The following is an 18,862-nucleotide window of genomic DNA, read 5'->3' on the forward strand; positions in this document are numbered from 1 at the left end:
CTTTATACAGGATTGAAAGAAAGTACAAAACTTGTCCGAACATAGAAATGTATAAACATAGAAAGCATATAAATTAATGATTGATTACTATCCCATAAGAGGAATTTTCATTTTGCAAAGGGACTTACCACAAAGTTCTTAAAATGGGGAACACTTCTTAGGGCATGTAAGTTTTTATTGACAGAGTATTGCCTATTTAGCCACCACTGTGGACATAAGCTAAGAGAAAGTGTATGAATTGCTGCCTGTGGCCGATCTACCTGCACGAGTCATCTTGTTTCTGAAATTGGAGTATAAGTATAGGCAAAATAGCAAGCCATTACATTTCTATTTCTTGAGCGCTTACTATGTTCCAGGCACTTTACACATGTTATCTCATCTAAATATCACATCAACTGTCTGAATTGTAAACTAGCTTTACAGATAAACAGACCAAAGCTTGCTCGGTGTTGTACAGTACATAAATGGGGAAACTGATTCAAATTCATTTCTCTCTTCAAGGATTGTACTTTTTATACATTATAAGCTAATGGCATCGATTTAGAAAATGTCCATGTATGTGCATTTTTTTCTAGACTCAGGAAAAAATACTGCACAGTAAAGGCCACCTGCATGGATAAATCTGGTTTGAAATCCTTGAACATCATTCAGCAGATAGTCTAAGATTCTTTCCCTTGCTGTTCATTCAGTATGGACTCCAAGAACTTCCTTTAATAGGAAGGTACATCTGCTTTGACAGGGATCTTAAAAAAAAAAAAAAGACATTTCAAAGGCAAACAGAGAAGGTTTCTGAATTTGTCTCTGACTGGGACAATTTAGGTTGGAGTTCCCTTCTGTTAGGGTGACTGATTATATCATGTATAACTTCAGGTTTTGAGGTTTCTGGTTGGTTTTTTTTTTTTTTTTTTTGCTTCCAGTTTTATTGAGATATTTGACATACAGCACTGTGTAAGTTTAAGGTATACAGCACAATGATTTAAGTATATCATGATGTGATTATCATGATAAGTTTAGTGAATATTTATCATCTCATATGGGTACAAAATTTAAAAAATAGAAAAACAATTTTTTCCTTGTGATGAGAACTCTTAGGATTTCCTGTCCCACCAACTTTCATATATAACACACAGCAGTTCTAATTATATTTATCATGTTGTACATTACACCCCTAGTACTTATCTTGTAACCGTACTTTTGTACCTTTTGACCACCTTCATCCGATTCCTGCTCCTTTCACTCCCACCTCTGGTAACTGCAAATCTGACCTCCTTTTCAATGAATCTGTTTTTTTTTGTTTGTTTTAAAAATATAATTGACCTACAACACTATGTTAGTTCCTGTTACACAACATAGTGATTTGATATTTCTATACATTTCAAACTGATCACCATGATAAGTCTAGTTACAATATGTCACCATACAAAGGTATTGCATAGTTATTGACTATATTCCCCATACTGTACATTTCATACCTTTTACTCATTTATTTTATTTTATTTTTTTTATTGGGGTATAGTTGTTTTATTTTGCAACTGGAAGTTTGTATCTCTTAATATCCCTCACCTATTTCTTTCCAGTTTTGAGATTTTTTGACAAGTCCGATTAAGGTGCACTTATTAAGACAGTGTGGTATGGTAAAAGGAACATGGACATTGGTGTTAAGCAAGACTAGGTTCTAATTCCTTTACCAGTCATTGGCTATAAAACCTTGGTGAAATCACTTAACCACTCTGGGCCTCCGTTTCCTCAACTGTTCACCATTTTCTATTAAAAAAAAACAATGTTAAATTTCCATACGTGGAATCACTTCCCCTCTGCTTTCACTTTCAGTCATAGAGTTTCAGCCAATCCTACACCTAGTCACATGGATGGGTTCTTGGATGGATAGATTATCAGATTAATGAGAGTCGAGTCCCTGCCTCAAGCTCTGCCTGAAGTTAGCAAGATTCACTCTTGAGGTTTTCATTGATATGAATCTTAAGTCCCCCTTCCCCTTTTAAAAATGTCTCTCTTTTTTTTTTTAAAAAAAAAACCAGTTTGAGTTAGCTTTTCTATCCATTGAAATCAAGATAGTCCTAATTATACAGCCTACTGAGGCTCTGACTGTGAAGATTAAGTGAAATATTGTTTGAAAAAATGCTTAGTACAGAACCTAACACTTAAGAGTCTATGAAAGTTATCCTTTCACTTCCTTCAGTAGTATCCCTGGACCCAAGAGGAACCTACTGTTTAATTCCAGTGATATCATTTGTGTCTGTGTGACTTAGCAGACCTTTGCACAGGAAGAGATGAGGGTCATTCAGCAGTTATCAGCACCTGAGCTCTACCACTTTCTCTCCCTAATCTTTGTACACGGGCTATAGACCATTTCAATGAATTCTCATGCCCAAGTGCTGAAGAGGACCTTTATTTCTCTTTATACAGAAGCTGTATAAACAGAGGTCCACTTCAAGTCCTGGACATTGATGAAATGATTGACGGCTTATATGTACCAGGATCAGCTAAGTGTAGCTTAGCCCCTGATCACTGCTAGTGAGCTTCTGTAGTCAGACTTGGGTTATTCTATTCTTTATTCATTTTTAATTTTCAATGCTTTTATATAAAATATTATTATTTTTGGACCATAAGTTAATTGGACTGGTATGACGAGTGGAAGCAGATCATGTCTCTTCTTTACTTAAACCCCTTTAGTTTCCCACTAGTTTCAGAATAAAATTCAAGCATCTTACTATTACATATGAAGCCCTTCCTAAACTGACTTCTGTCTACTTCTCAAGCTTTATACATTGCTATTTTCCAGTACAAACCGCATGCTTCAGCCAGGCCAAACCACTGGCAATTCCTTGAGCATCTCTGGCTTTCACACGAGCTATTTCTCCTGCCTGGAATGACTTCTTCTCACCTGTTTCATTCTGCTAACTCCCATGTACCATTTAAAACAACTCAAGCTACAGTGTCTCTGTGCAATTTTTTTAAATTAATTAATTAATTAATTTTGGGGCTGCGTTGGGTTTTCATTGCTGGGTGCGGGCTTTCTCTATTTGCAGCGAGTCTGGGCTACTCTTCGCTGCGGTGGCTGCGCAGGCTTCTTTTTGCGGTGGCTTCTCTTGTCGCGGAGCACGGGCTCTAGGCGCGCGGGCTTCAGTAGTTGTGGTGCACGGGCTTTGTTGCTCTGTGGCATGTGGGATCTTCCTGGACCAGGGTTCGAACCCGTGTCCCCTGCGTTGGCAGGCAGATTTTTAACCACTGCGCCACCAGGGAAGTCCTCTGTGCAAGTCTTAATGGCACACTTTCTCCCCACCTGATTTAGATACACCCTGCACTTACCCCTATCAGCCTGTAGTACCATCATGTCTGAGTTATTTCTCTGCCCCCTCCTCTAGAACATGAACTCCTTTGAGGGCAGGGACCACATCTTATTCATTTGTGTTTCTAACACAGAACAGAGTAGGTATTCAAAATATGTTTAATGCTGAAGCATCATTCAATTTGTAGTAAATAGCAGAATTCTGATGATTGTGCTATAAGCCCTCATGGATAGAAGTGTTGTTTTGTGTTAATATAAAAGTGAGTGACTATTATATAGTAAGAAAAATAGGATATTTTAGATGATCTTGAAAAAAAAAATCCGAGTTGAGGTCTTGCTTTGTTTAAAGAAGATGTGGTAATTTCAAGACAGAATGGTATCAGTACAGGGATAGTCAGATTGATCAAAGAGAATAATAAAAAGCCAAGAAAGCAGATTATGTAAGAATTTAGTATTTCTTAAAGCTTTCATTAAGAATGCTTATTCAGCAAATGATATTGGGACAATTCACTAACCACTTAGGAAAAAAAGTTTCATAATACACACCAAGAAGTTGCAGGTGGATTAAAGATCTAAGTGTAAACATTGAATAGTAGCATTTTAAAGACAGTATTGATTGAAGTTAAGAATGTCTGAATTCAAACTCTGACTCCATCAGATACTAGCTCTGTGACCTTGGCCAAGTCACCTAATCTCTTCATGCCTTAGGCTCCTCATCTATAAAGTGGGGATAATAAAAGTCCTCACTTGGTAGGGTTATTGTGAGGATTAAGTGAGTTAATTCATGTAAAGCAATTAGAAGAGTCTCTGGCACATAGTAAACACTATACAAATGTTGTATAGTGTTATTGCTAGAAAAAAACACAAGCAAATAATTATAGCACCTTGCGGTGAGGAAAGCCTGCCAAGGGATAATAAACAGCAAAGGCACACCTGAAAAAGGATAGATAATATCAATATATTTGATTACATAGAAAATAACTTTCCCTCAGTACCTGCTTCATCTTCACTCATTCTCAGGGCTTAATTTATACATTCTTCCCTCAAAGGGACCTTCCTCAATATTCCAGTTTAAATCATGTGTCCTCCCCCATTTTTCTTTCTCATAGCACCCTATTTTTTGCCTGCAAAGTATTCACAATAAATCATTATATATCTGTGTTTGTTTATATGTTTAATGCTCCCCTAGACACCTCCCTCTAGAAAACTCTAAGTTCCATGAGATAAGGAACCATATTTGTTTTTTCATCACTTTTTTGTTAAGCTAATATCAGGCATAGTGTCTGGTACATAATAAACACTTTGTGCATTTTGCCGAATTATTGAATTTAATTTAGTAAAATCCTGATTCATGAGTATGCTCAAGGTTGTGTGCCAGAGGGGTCTGATTGATCATGCATTTTCCTAGAGAGCTTTTCTTTTTCTTTTTCTTTTTTTAAATTAATTTTTATTGGAGTTCAGTTGAGTTACAATGTTGTGTTAGCTTCAGGTGTACAGCAAAGTGAATCAGTTATACATACACATATGTCCACTCTTTTTTAGATTCTTTTCCCATGTAGGTCATTACAGACTGTTGAGTAGAGTTCCTTGTGCTATACAGTAGGTCCTTATTAGTTATCTATTTTATATATAGTAGTGTGTATATGTCAGTCCCAATCTCCCAATTTATCCTTCCCCTCCGTTTCCCCCTTGGTAACCATAAGTTTGTTTTCTACATCTGTGACTCTATTTCTGTTTCATAAATAAGTTCATTTGTACCATTTTTTTTCAGATTCCACATATAAGCAATATTATATGATATTTGTCTTTGTCTGACTTGAGGCAGTATAGTGTAGTGGTAGAGAGTGTAGACAGTAGAGCCAGGTATCTTGAGTTCAAAGCTGGGTTTTGCCCTTTAATAGCTGTATAACCTTTAGGCATATTACTTCACTCACCCTCAGTTTCCTCATCTATTGATATAAATTGGGGCTAATGTTAATGACTTATATCCAGGTCTAGGGATGAACATGGAGGAAGAGAAGGAAAACTGTGTAAGGGGTAGACCTTAATACTTCTTCAACTCAGAAAATATGCTAGAGCTTATTTTCTTTTTAAACTAAGTCCTGGATTTCTGTTTGTTTTATTCTGAGTGGTATTGAATTAAAGATTAAATGACCAAATGAATGAATGTACGGTTTGGATCTAATAAAACATCTCATTGATCCTCTTTTTTAAAAAAATTGGCTAATTTTACCCCCTTATTTTTTCAGATAAACATTATAATCATTCTGTCACAAGTTCCAAACAGAATTTTACTGAAAAATTTGATTTGGAATTTTCCAAATTCCAAAAATTTGATTGGAATTTTCTTCAGCTTATAGGCTTAATTTGAGAATGAATTGACATCTATATACTATTGAGTCTTTCCATTCAGGAACATGGTATGGCTCTCCATTTAATAAAATCTTCTTTTAAGTCACTTAATAATTTTTTAAAGTTTTTTAAAACATTCATTCTGCAAGTTTTACAAAATTTAATGCTATTGTTAATCATATATTTTTAATAGTGTCTAACTCATCATTTTGTATTTGTTTATAAGGAAGATGCAGATTTTTAAGTAATCATACTGAGCCATCTTGCTTTATTATTAGTTCTAATAAAATTTTGGTTGATTTTCTAGGTAAGCAGTAATATCTATAATAAATAAAACTTTTTTTCTTATTTTCTAATACTTCTCTCTCTCTCATTGCAATATCTAGAATTTCTGGAAAGAATATTAAATGATAGTAGTAATATTGTTCATATTGCCTTCATCCTTATTGTTATAATACTTTTAGAGTTTTATGGTCAAGTATATTATTTTTATCATGTTAAGATAATATATACATAGTCCTTATTTACTAGGAGTTGCTTTTATTTAGGAATGGATGTTGAATTTCTATCAAATTTTTTTCTTCTTTGACCTATTGATAGGATAAAATACATTTATCACACATCAGTAAAATGGCACATTATTGACATGAAGTATATAGATTTAAATGGTTGATGAATTCTTGGGAAAATGGAAACTTGGTAATAATTACAACTCTTTTGTAACATTCTTTTAATACAATTAGTACTTAGTAGTTTTGATTTGTAATGATAAATGAGTTTGGTCTGTCAGTTTTCTTGTGCTTTCATTTGACAATCATTTGTTGAATGTCTATTTTATTTCAGACACTATGCTAGGCATGGGGTGCTGTTTGTTTTTTTTTTTTTTCTTTTTTAATTTTCAAGCCACAGACCTCTCATATGTGTTAAGGGAATGCGAAAATACCACATAGTGTTGGGATTATTATAAGTTTATAAAGTGAGTTAGAACATTTTATATCCTTTTCAATGATTTGTAACAATTTAAAGAACATAGGAATTATGTACCGTTTGAATGTATGACATAACATACCTGTAAAATCACCAAGTGTTTTTCTTTTAAGTAAATGTTTAACCTTTTACCTACTTTTTTCTCTCTTTTTTGCTGTAATAAATTTTGGGGGTTATTCTTACATAAAAATTTGGTAGGTCACATTTTACTTGAAAATAAGCTATATGTGAGGTTTATTATGATAATGCAGATCCTGCCATATGGAAGGGAACATTAGGAATAGGGAAGAAAACTCCCCTTCCCAATAATATTGTTCCCTTTTCCTTCTTTCTTTTTAAGTTTTGTTCACATTTTCTGTATTTCCTACAGCAAAGTTTTAAAATAAAGAAAACTAAAAGACTGTTTAAAAATTTAAATAATGACTCAAAATAATATTGACGAAATCAGATATTTTATTCATTCAACCAGATGATAAACTTTGAGAGTACTGGCTAGCAAGATAACTCTAAATACAGCAGCAATTAGATTCATCTGAGAGAAAAAAAATGAATACAGAAAAAGATTCTGTGATTATGCCATGCATTCTGATTTGATAAATGGAAACCCTGAACATTTGACATTTATTATGACTTTTCAAGGGAGAAAAGGGCCAAATAACACGTCTTTGAGGAAAATAGTAACTCAGGAGAAAACATGTCATTTTCAGCTTGAGCTAGAAAGACTGTCATGGCAAAACCTGCTTTTTTAAGTCCTCGAAAGTCCTTGTTGTTTAGCCAACAAGACTAAACAAAGTGTGAGGACTCGGTTGGTGTTTTGTTACCAATAGTCATCCTACAGAGTGAAGCATTCAGCTTGGATAATGACATATTGATCATGGAGCAAACGAAGAGGATCAGAGGACTTGGAGAATTGTAATGTACTTTGCATGTATTTTCTCACATAAGCCTTATGAATCCACCCAGCCTTATGAATCAAGTACTATTATGGTTGTTTCTTTAAAATGAGAAAATAAAATTTCAAAAGTCAAGTAACGTGCTCAAGATCAGACAGTTAGAAATTGGCAGAGTCAGGTCTTGAACCTAGGTTGTCTGACTTCAGATTCTAAGCACATTAACCTCCAGGTTTCCCTTGGTATAAAGAGGGCTCAGGGTAATGTGAATGGACATTGCTAATGTGACCCCATCTATCTGTCATATTTTCTCTCCATATTTTTGCAGCCCCAAATTAATGTATGAAGGGTATTTCCTCCCTTCTCTAACAGGGTAGATCTTTCCAGTAACTTCTTCCTTCGTCCCCATTGGCAACTGCCACACTGGCAGAATATAGCCAGCTGTAAAGTTCTACCAGCAGAAGCCAAAAGAGGATTTAGCTGGCAGAGCAGTTGTTAGGGAGTATCAGGGGAGACAAATAAATGGTTTTCAAAAATGCCACCAAGATTCTGTCCTCTGAGCAGCTGTTTAGAGCATTCACTGCTGGCCATAGCCCTCTGGAGACCCCTGCTTCAAACTGAGGGGACCTTACCCAGGGTAATTAGTGCTTCATACAATCATTGCAAAATCCACACCAGCTATTGATATTGATGAAGTTGTGACTTGCTTTATAAATATGAACAGAATATGAAAAATTACTAGACATATGGCTAGAATCCACAGTTTGATAGAGGGTGATTAAGCTGAACAATCAGCACATTTGGCCCCGTTAAAACAGAGTTAGTGTAGGAAACAGGAAATAACTTCGAGAAAATTACAGTCTAGTTTCTTAATGACATTTGAGAGGTTATTGCATCAATAAGAGCAAGCTGCCATGGCAAAGAGGAGTTGCAGAATAAAACTTACCTTTTCTGGTCTTCCGCCTACCCTCTGCTAAACTTGATCTTAGTACCTTATTTGTATTCTTCCTAGCACTTACTAAATTTTGCAACCTTTTTTATTTTTCTGTTTACTTTCCCTCTACCTCCATCCCTGTATTCTATTGAAATACATTTCTTTTTAAAAAAATTTATTTATTAAAAAATATTTTTTGGTCATGCCGCATGGCTTATGGGATCTTAGTCCCCTGACCAGGGATCGAACTGGGCCCCTGGCAGTGAAAGTGCCTAGTCCTAACCACTGGACCGTCAGAGAATTCCCTGAAATACATTTCTATGAGAACAATGATAATATCGGTTTTATTCATGATAACTTTTTTAACCTTATCCCGATTTTATATTGTATAGTGCTTGATACGAAGTAGAAATCAGTAAATATTTGCTGGATGAATTAGAATTTAAAAAAAACCCATTACTAATATAAAATAAACACAATGACTCAACAAAGGCAGCAAATAGAAGAAAAGACTGCTGAAACCCAAAGTACTGAAGTATAGTCCCCACCTAACAACTCTCCCCATAAAATTAGGATGGGGATAAAACAGAAGAAAAAAGATAGTCTTGGAAATTATGGGTTTTAAACAACTCATCAGTTTGTGAGGAGATAGTAGATAATGTTTGTGTTGCTATTGATAAAGAGATGTAGGTTAAAATGAGTGTTTTGAAATAAAAAGGGAAACCCAGAAGACACGCAACAGAAGTTTATGCGGATTTATATTGTTGGCTACGTGAAAATGAAAACTTCTATATGACTAAAATTATACAGCAAACAAAGTAAAAATAGAACAGTTGAAACCTGGGAAAACATAATTGTAACACATAAGACAGACAAAGGGCTAATTTCCAAAAAGTATTTATGAATCAGTAAGAAAATTATGAACAACCAAATACAAAAATGCATAGAAGATATAAATAGGCAGTTTACAAAAGAAAAGAAATAAAAACGACCCATAAATATATGTTATAATTCTCAACATTATACATAACCAAAGAAATAAACAAAATCAAAACAATGAGATTTACTTTTCATTTATCAGATCAGCAAAAACTAAAATATTAGCTAAAACCTAGTGTTGGTAAAGATGTTGGAAAATGAACAATTTTTGCTTTGTCGATTAGAGGGCAAATGTATGCAAACTTTCTGGAAAATTACAATATCTGTAACAAACTACTTATGGGTTTTGATTCAACAGATTGATTTTTAGCAAAATTTTAAGAAAGGTTCTCATAAATGTTAGCCTAGATATTCATTGTAACAGTTGTGTGCATGTGTGTGTGTGCCAGCACATGATAACAAAAAAGTAAAAACAGCCAAAGTGTCTACTATCAGAGAACTGGTTAAATAAGCTGTGATTGATTGATATAGTAAAATACTATGCACTGTTGAAAGAATTAGGTAGCTCTGGAAGTGAACATATAGAAGAGTTCTGAAATATATTACTAATTTAAAAATGCAAGCAAGGTTTAGTATTACCTCACAAAGTATGTGTAAATAAATACACACGTGGGCATATAAGTTTTTGTTGAAGGAATCACAAGAAATTATAGTTAACCAGGTACAAGATTGAATGAGAGAGGTTTTCAATACTCATTTTATGCCATTTAAAACTATATGATTTTCAAAACTTAGCATGTATTACTTTTGTTTTTAAAATATTCATATGAGTTACTGAGACTTCCCTGGTGGTCCAGTGGTTAAGACTCCGCACTTCCAAAGCAGGAGGCATGGGTCAGATCCCTGTCTGGGAACTAAGATCCCACATGCCACATGGTGTGGCAAAAAAAAAAAAAAAAAAAAATTCATATGAGTTATTAAGGTGGGGGAGATTCTGAGATTCTTTTCATTGCTGTTTTGTTTTCTTTTTATTTCTCTGCATTTAAAAAATGTAACATAAAAAAATAAGAGAATTTATTAATAAAGTGGACCTATAGTAAAGCATTTCTAAATAACTAGAGAGGTATAGAAGCACAAAGTACACTTGATCAATTCAGCAAAGTCAGGAATACATAAAAAATATGCAATTATAATAGGAACTTTTAACATCTCACTTGAAATTTGGTAGTTAAAGTAAATAAAAAATAGCTGTACTTTAGCCATAGATAATTTACAATTTAACATATAATAGGTCACAAAGAATAAATGGAGGGACACCTTCATATTCCTTGGGAGGAATTAGATGGAAAGACTCAATATTTGCAAAATGTCAATTATCCTCATATAATTCCAAATGAATTTCAAATAAAACACTTAAAAGATTTTGGGGAAATTTGACAAATTTGTATCCTAGTTTATCTTGAAAAATGAAAGAGATAGTATACTCAAGACAATTGGGAAAAATAACCTACTTGTGGGGGTGGGGAATTATCCTACCAAATAAAGTAATTGAAGTGTGAAACTGGCATAGGAACAACTAGGTATATCAATGCAATTGAATAGAAGGTCCAGAAACTAGTAAATATCTATCTATCTAATAACATACAGATCTAGTATATATTCATGCATTTCGAAAGACTGGATTATTTTGTAAAGGATTTGGGGACAATTAGATGGCAATGTATTAAAAAATTATATATCTATTGACAGTTCACACAAAAAATATTCCAGAAGGATTAAATATTTAAGTAATGGTATTAGAAAAAAATGTAAGTGAATGTTTACATAATCTTGAAGGTTGATAAAGATTTTCTATGCATGAAGTCAAGGCTGGGGGAAAAATGAAAAATGATTTGAAACATTATTGAAACACACACACACACACTCCTCCCTACATACATCTTTTTTGTATCAAAGACCAGCATAATAATTCTGAAAGGGAAACAAATTAGGAAAACTATTCATAATATTTATGACAGATAAAAGGTAATATTCTTAATATATTAAAAAGTTATTGCACCTCGTGTCAGGCAGAATACTTTCAGTTACAAGAGATAGAAATCAACTCAAATAGAAAAAAAGAAGGAAAAATGAGCAAAAGAAAGAAACAAGAAATTCAGGCCAGTAATCATAGGAAAAGATAGTCTCACCAATAAAAGACAATACAGTGGTTTAAAAAGATTAAGGTAATTTACAGATGCTAGTGCAGACGTATGTCCATGTTGTTAAGAAAAGAAAAGTTGATGAAGGTATGAATAGTATGTTTCCATTTGTGTGAAGCAACAAATATACAAATAAATTTATTTATTATACATACAGAAGTCTAGAAAGATATACTATTAACCTGCCTTGTCCAAAATGGTAGCCACAAGCCACATTGGCCATTGAGCAACTTGTGGGCTAGTCAGAATTGAGATGTGCTGTAAGTGTAAAGTATATTCTAGATTTTGAAGATTCAATACAAAAAGGTATGTAAAATATTTCATTAATAATTGTATGTTGATTACATGTTGAAATGGTAATATTTTGGACATATGGGATTAAGTATCAATAAAATATTATTAAATTTACTTTCCTCTTTTTAAAATTGTTTTTGTTTTGTTTTTACATTTCAATGTGGCTACTAGAAAAATTTTAAATTATATATGATGATGAAGCAGTTGTAAGATGTTTTCTCTAATGACCTATGACAGGAAATCTACATATTTTCTTAAAAAGGAGAGGCAAATTAATTGTTTCTCAGTTTTAAGTATTGAACACTGGGGTGGGAGAGGGAGAGAGAGCATACCCTTTTGTGAGTCCTTCCTTTGTTTCATGAACCTTATGTGACTGTATGCCTTGCTGGTGTGGAAGGGCAAACTGAGTAATGGAGAGCTTAGCAGGAGAAAAGCAACTGCAGCATCTAGTTTACATCCCTTCTCAACATCTGTCCTCATAGACAAGAGTTCTCAGGAGTGGGTGAGACTCCTGTGCTCCAAAAGGTAGGGAAATATGACAGAACAGCTACTGATTAGAGGGTTGGCTGGTAGGGTTGGCATTTGAAGGCAGAAATAGTTTTTACTGTTAACCTAAGAGTTTTGTAAGGGTCCAGCTTACTCAAAATGAAGGAGGTAGTAGATTTGTCTCTAGAACACTTAGCTTCCTATTTATGTACCTTTTCTCCAACCTTGTACCCTGTTCTTCATCCTCCTAAATCCTAGGTATCTCGTATCCTCCTGATCTCGTTTTTTTTTTTTTTTTTTCTGTTTTTGTTTTCTGGGGCGGTATGTGGGCCTCTCACTGTTGTGGCCTCTCCAGTTGCGGAGCACAGGCTCTGGACGCACAGGCTCAGCGGCCATGGCTCACGGGCCCAGCCGCTCCGCGGCACGTGGGATCTTCCCAGACCGGGGCACGCACCCGCGTCCCCTGCATCGGCAGGTGGACTCTCAACCACTGCGCCACCAGGGAAGCCCCTGATCTCGTTTTATTCCCTTGATACTAGAGCACAATTGCTGATAAATTCATTCTCTAAGTTGCAAATGACTGATTACATAATTATCCCCTCCATAATAATTTTAAAAGACCATAAGACAGAGGTATAAATCCACAGTAGTAGAATTTTAGGTAGCACTGACTGTATGGAGGGAGTTTCTTGAGGAAGGGACCCAACCTGGTACTCCACTCTACTTAAAAAAGCTCCAAATCCTACTCGTTGTGTAGCCATCTAATCACAGGCCTGAGCCTGTTCTTGTTTTCTTAAATATGTGTTTGTTATAATAATTAGGAAAAGTGTAAAAATTAGGTACTCATTAGTCTTGATGTGATAGCCTCCCAGGGGGCCTAGCAAAGGAAGATCTCTGGAAAAGCAGCCTCTTTCCTTAGGGGTAAAGGGGTTAGCAGATCAAAGAAACAAACAAACCTGTGAAAGTGATGTAGAGGACCAAAGGAGTTCTGTTAGGGAGTTAGAAGAAAATTGCACGCAGTCTTTTGCCACTGTTTTGAATGGTAGTCAAGATTTATCAGAGATGTTTAATCTTAGCACAAAAGAGAAGAAGAGTAGTTTAAAAATAAACTAGAAATTTAGAAAAAAAGCTGGTGAATCTAGTTTAATCTCAGGCATAAAGGCACAAATTTTCCAAGTTGGATAGAAGGAAAGGGCTGAGAGTACTGGGGGAGAAGCTTGAACATTACCATCTTTGAATTTTTAGATCTGACTGCTTGTCATTATCCTTTCCAAAGGGCTCATATTGCGCTAGATGGTGGGGTGGGTAGGTAGTTCATACAAATGAAATAGAAAACCTATTTCATACCCACTATTAGGGTTTAATTTATGTAGGAAAATCCTTTTCTCTTTCCCCTCTCCTCACTCCAAACACCTATAGAAAAATAGTTACAAAATGAATTGTAGCAGAGTAAGATCAGTTCAGAAAGGCTTTCTACTGAGAGGAAGTATCCCTTGTGAGTGATATTGACATGCAGCATGGCAGTGATTTCCAAAGGAAATGGCGCGTCAGAATCATTTGGAGTGGGCTTCCCTGGTGGCGCAGCGGTTGAGAGTCCGTCTGCCGATGCAGGGGACACGGGTTCGAGCCCCGGTCGGGGAGGATCCCACATGCCGTGGAGCGGCTGGGCCCGTGAGCCACGGCCACTGAGCCTGCGCGTCCGGAGCCTGCGCTCCGCAACGGGAGAGGCCACAACAGTGAGAGGCCCGCGTATCACACACACACAAAAAAGAATCATTTGGAGTGCTTTAAAAAAAAAATACGAATTCTTGGGTTCCACTTGAGAGGTTATGCTTCAGTGGTCTGAAGTGGAGTCTGGCACCATGGATTTTTAACAAACTTCCCAGCTGATTTGGAAACACAGCCAAGTCAGGGGAACGCTGATTTGAGGAAGACGAGAAAGTACGTGATAGAAGGGTGACTCCCTCAAGGAAATAAGAAAACTGAGGGCAGAGAAACATGGAGAGAAGAACCATTTATTCATTTGGCAAACATTTGCCGAATGCTTACTGGCTAGAGGCAAGAATGGTACAGATTTAGCCCCATCCTTAAAAGAAGATACCAGATCTATACCAGTGGTTCTAGGTCCTCACTGTGGGTCAAGTCACCGGGGGGGACATATCACGTGCAAGATGTCAGATCCTTCCCCCAGCATTTTCATTTCAATTGGTGACTGGGGGGCCCAGTCACCAGTGGTTTTCAAAGCTGTCCAGGTGACTTTAAAGCACAACCAGGGTTGAGGCAGTTAGACAAGTAGACGTGCTATTATAATTCAGGGTCTCTAAGAGGCTGAGCATCTTCCAGGTTTTGAGGTACCTTGTATATTAAAAAAAAAAAAATGAAGAAATGCCAAAACAGGATTTAACATGTTGATTTAAATTTAACAAATGAATCCTTTTTACATACACAAAGAATACAATGTAATATAATTAAGCTATTCATAAGATAATTACACAGAATTTCTAAATTTATTATTTCATAGTACACCACAGGCAGTGTAGTCTGGTAATTAGATACTATTTAAAGTTGCATGAAGAATTTCGTTTTCTCCAATCCTGCAGTATATGTCTGTGACTACACATTATCTCAAACGAGGTCCCGCCGGGTGGAGTGAACACGGAAGGACAGTTGACCCGGCTTTTGAGGGGCAAGAAAGCCTTCTTAGAATTAGTGCTGACTCTCTTTCTGTGCATGTTTGCTTAGTACATGGCTATGGAATTGTTGTATTGTCGAATTGTAATGGGCAAACTTTTACAAGACGACTCTGCCCTGTGATGGAGGAAGCAACTGCATGGGTCATCAAAGATGCCCCTTAGGTGATGGTGATGGCAGTCAGGAAGGTAGATCCATTTGGGCTCAGGGATGCCGGTCTCTGCAGCCTTCCTGTCAGCTTGGAATTAGATCATGGCCCTCAGGCTGGAACTCACAGGATTGTGTGTGGGTGAGGCAGGTTTGGAAAAGGTTTAGTTTGAGGGTATTTGCTGTTTTTTGGATTTGGTTTTAATTCTTTTTTTTTTTTTTCTTTGTGGTACGCGGGCCTCTCACTGTTGTGGCCTCTCCCGTTGCGGAGCACAGGCTCCGGACGCGCAGGCTCAGCGGCCACGGCTCACGGGCCCAGCCGCTCCGCGGCACGTGGGATCTTCCCGGACCGGGGCGCGAACCCGTGTCCCCTGCATCGGCAGGCGGACTCTCAACCGCTGCGCCACCAGGGAAGCCCGGTTTTAATTCTTAAATGAGGTGACACACTCCCCCTGGGGACCAGGACTGGTTCTTAAACAGAATGAAAGGAATAAAACTTTAGGGAGGAGCAAAAACTCAGTAGGAATGGTTTGGGGTCAGCAAGAACAGTTATCCATTACCCACTAGAGATTTTCTTCCAGAACTTCTCCTCTGCTCACTAGAAAATGGTTTGCTTGCTTCTGGGGGCAGATCCTTAAAGAAGGCCAAAGACTTGGTTTGCCTGGAGCACAGAGTCCATTTTGGGAGATATGATAAGACATGGGGCTGAAGGAAGTTGAAGCACTTGGAGTATCCTGAGTTTCTTGTCGAAGTTTGCTTTTGAGATGACTGGTAACATGGTAATCCTATGCAAGCCCAACAGACTGGAATGCCTGAAGATTAGTAGCCTTTGCCTAAAGCCAGCTGTATTTATCCCTACCCTGAACTTTCAACCCACGAACAGGCAAAGGCTAGATTGACTTATGATGCCCGACGTCCTTGGACCCAGCACATTTGGCATGAGTGCTGAGCGCACGCAACTCTGCGAAATCGCAGCCCTTCTTTCCTCCTACGATCCTCCAGTGGATTTTTTTCTCTCAGTTTTCGATTTAGTACTATAGTTCCTTGCTGGGACTGGAGGCTTGCCCTGATTTTCAGCCTTCTTTCATGGGCCCCTGACTCTCCCTGGTTCTTGACACCCCTTCCCTTGAACTGAGTTTTCTCACCTGTAAAACAGGGTTATGTAAAATAGGGATAATGAAAACAGATTTTATATAGGCTTCTTATGATGATTAAAATAAATGTAGGGGGCTTCCCTGGTGGCGCAGCGGTTGAGAGTCCGCCTGCCGATGCAGGGGATGCGGGTTCGTGCCCCGGTCCGGGAAGATCCCACGTGCCGTGGAGCGGCTGGGTCCGTGAGCCATGGCCGCTGAGCCTGCGCGTCCGGAGCCTGTGCTCCGCAACGGGAGGGGCCACAACAGTGAGAGGCCCGCGTACCGCCAAAAAAAAAAAAAAAAAAGTAAAATAAATGTAGGGCTTCCCTGGTGGCGCAGTGGTTGAGAATCCGCCTGCCGATGCAGGAGACACGGGTTCGTGCCCTGGTCCGGGAAGATCCCACGTGCCGCGGAGCAACTAAGCCCGTGAGCCATGGCCGCTGAGCCTGCGCGTCCGGAGCCTGTGCTCCGCAACGGGAGAGGCCACAACAGTGAGAGGCCCGCGTACCGCAAAAAAAAAAAAAAAAAAAAACAAATAAAATAAATGTAAAGTGCTGGCATGGAGTAGATGTAGAACAATGGTAGGTGCTTTCATTGTTATTATAATTGTTATTAATACTACTTAAATTTGTACTTTTACCTCCCAGTCACTTAGTGGGATCTTGGTTCTTAATACACTGATCATCCATTCCTAAGATGTCACTTTTGGTGCCTATTTGTTCCCCACCCATGGAGCCCAGGAGATGGATATTGGATCACATAAACCCTGAACTGGTCAGGCCCCTTTGGATACTATTTATCAGACCTCTTGTGTTAGTTTCCTATTGCTGCTATACCAAATGCCACCAACTTCATGACTTCAAACAGCACAGATTTATTATCTTACAGTTCTGGAGGTCTTAAGTTTGAAATGGGTCTCTCTGGGCTAAAATCAAAGTGTGAGCAAGGCTGTATTCCTTTTGGAGGCTCTAGGGAAGCACCAATTCCCTTGCCTTTTCCGGTTTCCAGAGGTTGCCTGCATTTTTTGGCTCATGAGCACCTTCCATCTTCAAAACCAGCCATCGCATTACTGCAACCTCTGCTGGCATCATCACGTCTCCTATGACTCTGACTCTCCTGCCTCCCTCTTTCACTTATGAGGACCCTTGTGATTACACTGGGTCCATCCAGATAATTCAAGATAATTTCCTCATTTCAGGTGCCGATTAACATGTGAAGTAACATATTCACAGTTATATACTGGGTATTAGGACTTAGAAATCTTTGTGTGCCATTATTCTGTCTATGATACTGCCTCAATCAAACTTCACATCCCAGTGACTGAATCAAATGGATATGGAAAGCCAGATCTATGTAAAGGTGTTTTGCAATCTTGGCCTACTGGAGAAATCGTTACTACAACCATTTGTAGCTCGAAGCCATAGGGATCATCTGCTTCACCTGGCCTGGTTCTGTAGTCACATGATACTCATATTCTCCTCCAGGCCTTTGCTCACACCTTGAATTCACTGTGTGTTCCTCTCTGCCAATTCAGATTCTACCCATCCCCCATGCTTTAGCTCCAGGCCTGGCTCCTACAAGGAGTCTTCCCTTTATACTCTTCTTTACGGTAACCATCAACCCTGTACATCTTCTTACCTGACATTTTACTTCTTCTGACTCTCTGCTGCCTACTTTTGGGGGGTGCATGGAAGACAGACTGGCATTCCCCAGAAAGTGGGCATTTCAACTGTCATTTCGAAGTAAGGAAGAGAAAGAGTAGGAGACTATTTTGCCTATAAGTCCCTAAGCATCTTTAACAGCAGAGAAGCTGTCAAATCTAGTCCATTGCTTCAAATCTGATAATCTTCTGAGGCTGAGCATTTGCTCTTGGTTACTATAACTACGGGTTTGTAGGCGGACATTAGAACACAAAAAGATGTGAGTCTTTTGGCTAGTTTAATGAAATCTGGAAATGAAATCTCCCTGAAAGCCAGACCTTAGGACTAATCATGTCAACTGTTTATAATAATTATGCCAGTCTATACCCAGGGTGGGCATCAAAACAACTGAAATTTGTTAGAAAGTGTCTGTCAAAACAGTTGCTTGACTAAACAAGTAAGTGCAGAGTTCTGTCAAGGAGTCTAGAAGTGTCGCCTTCTAAGTTAATGACTGCCTGATAAATGTCTGATAAATAATTATCAAGTTACATGATAGTATATCTTTAAAAAATATTGAATTTGTTGTTGACTCATCTGCCAGAAATCTCCTGGAGATGTGTCAAGTATCTGTAAGTATTTCTGAACAGGCCATAGGCAAATTGAATCAAGCCAGACCCAAAGGCAAACATCTACGAGCAGTGGTGGAAACAGCAAACATCTGGATTAAAATGGAAAAAAAAAATAACGAAGCATCCAAATCTTCTTGATACCACCGTGTACAAGTATCTAAATGATTGTTTGGCTTTTCTACTATTCTTCTGGATTTCCCTTGGCTCAGAGATACAGTTTAGGTATCAAAATAGCTGGTGGGCTACATGCACCAGGTCATCTTCTGGTTCTCTGGATTACTTCTAAATGCCT

This window comes from Kogia breviceps, chromosome X (assembly GCF_026419965.1).
Source record: "Kogia breviceps isolate mKogBre1 chromosome X, mKogBre1 haplotype 1, whole genome shotgun sequence".
NCBI lineage: Eukaryota > Metazoa > Chordata > Mammalia > Artiodactyla > Physeteridae > Kogia > Kogia breviceps.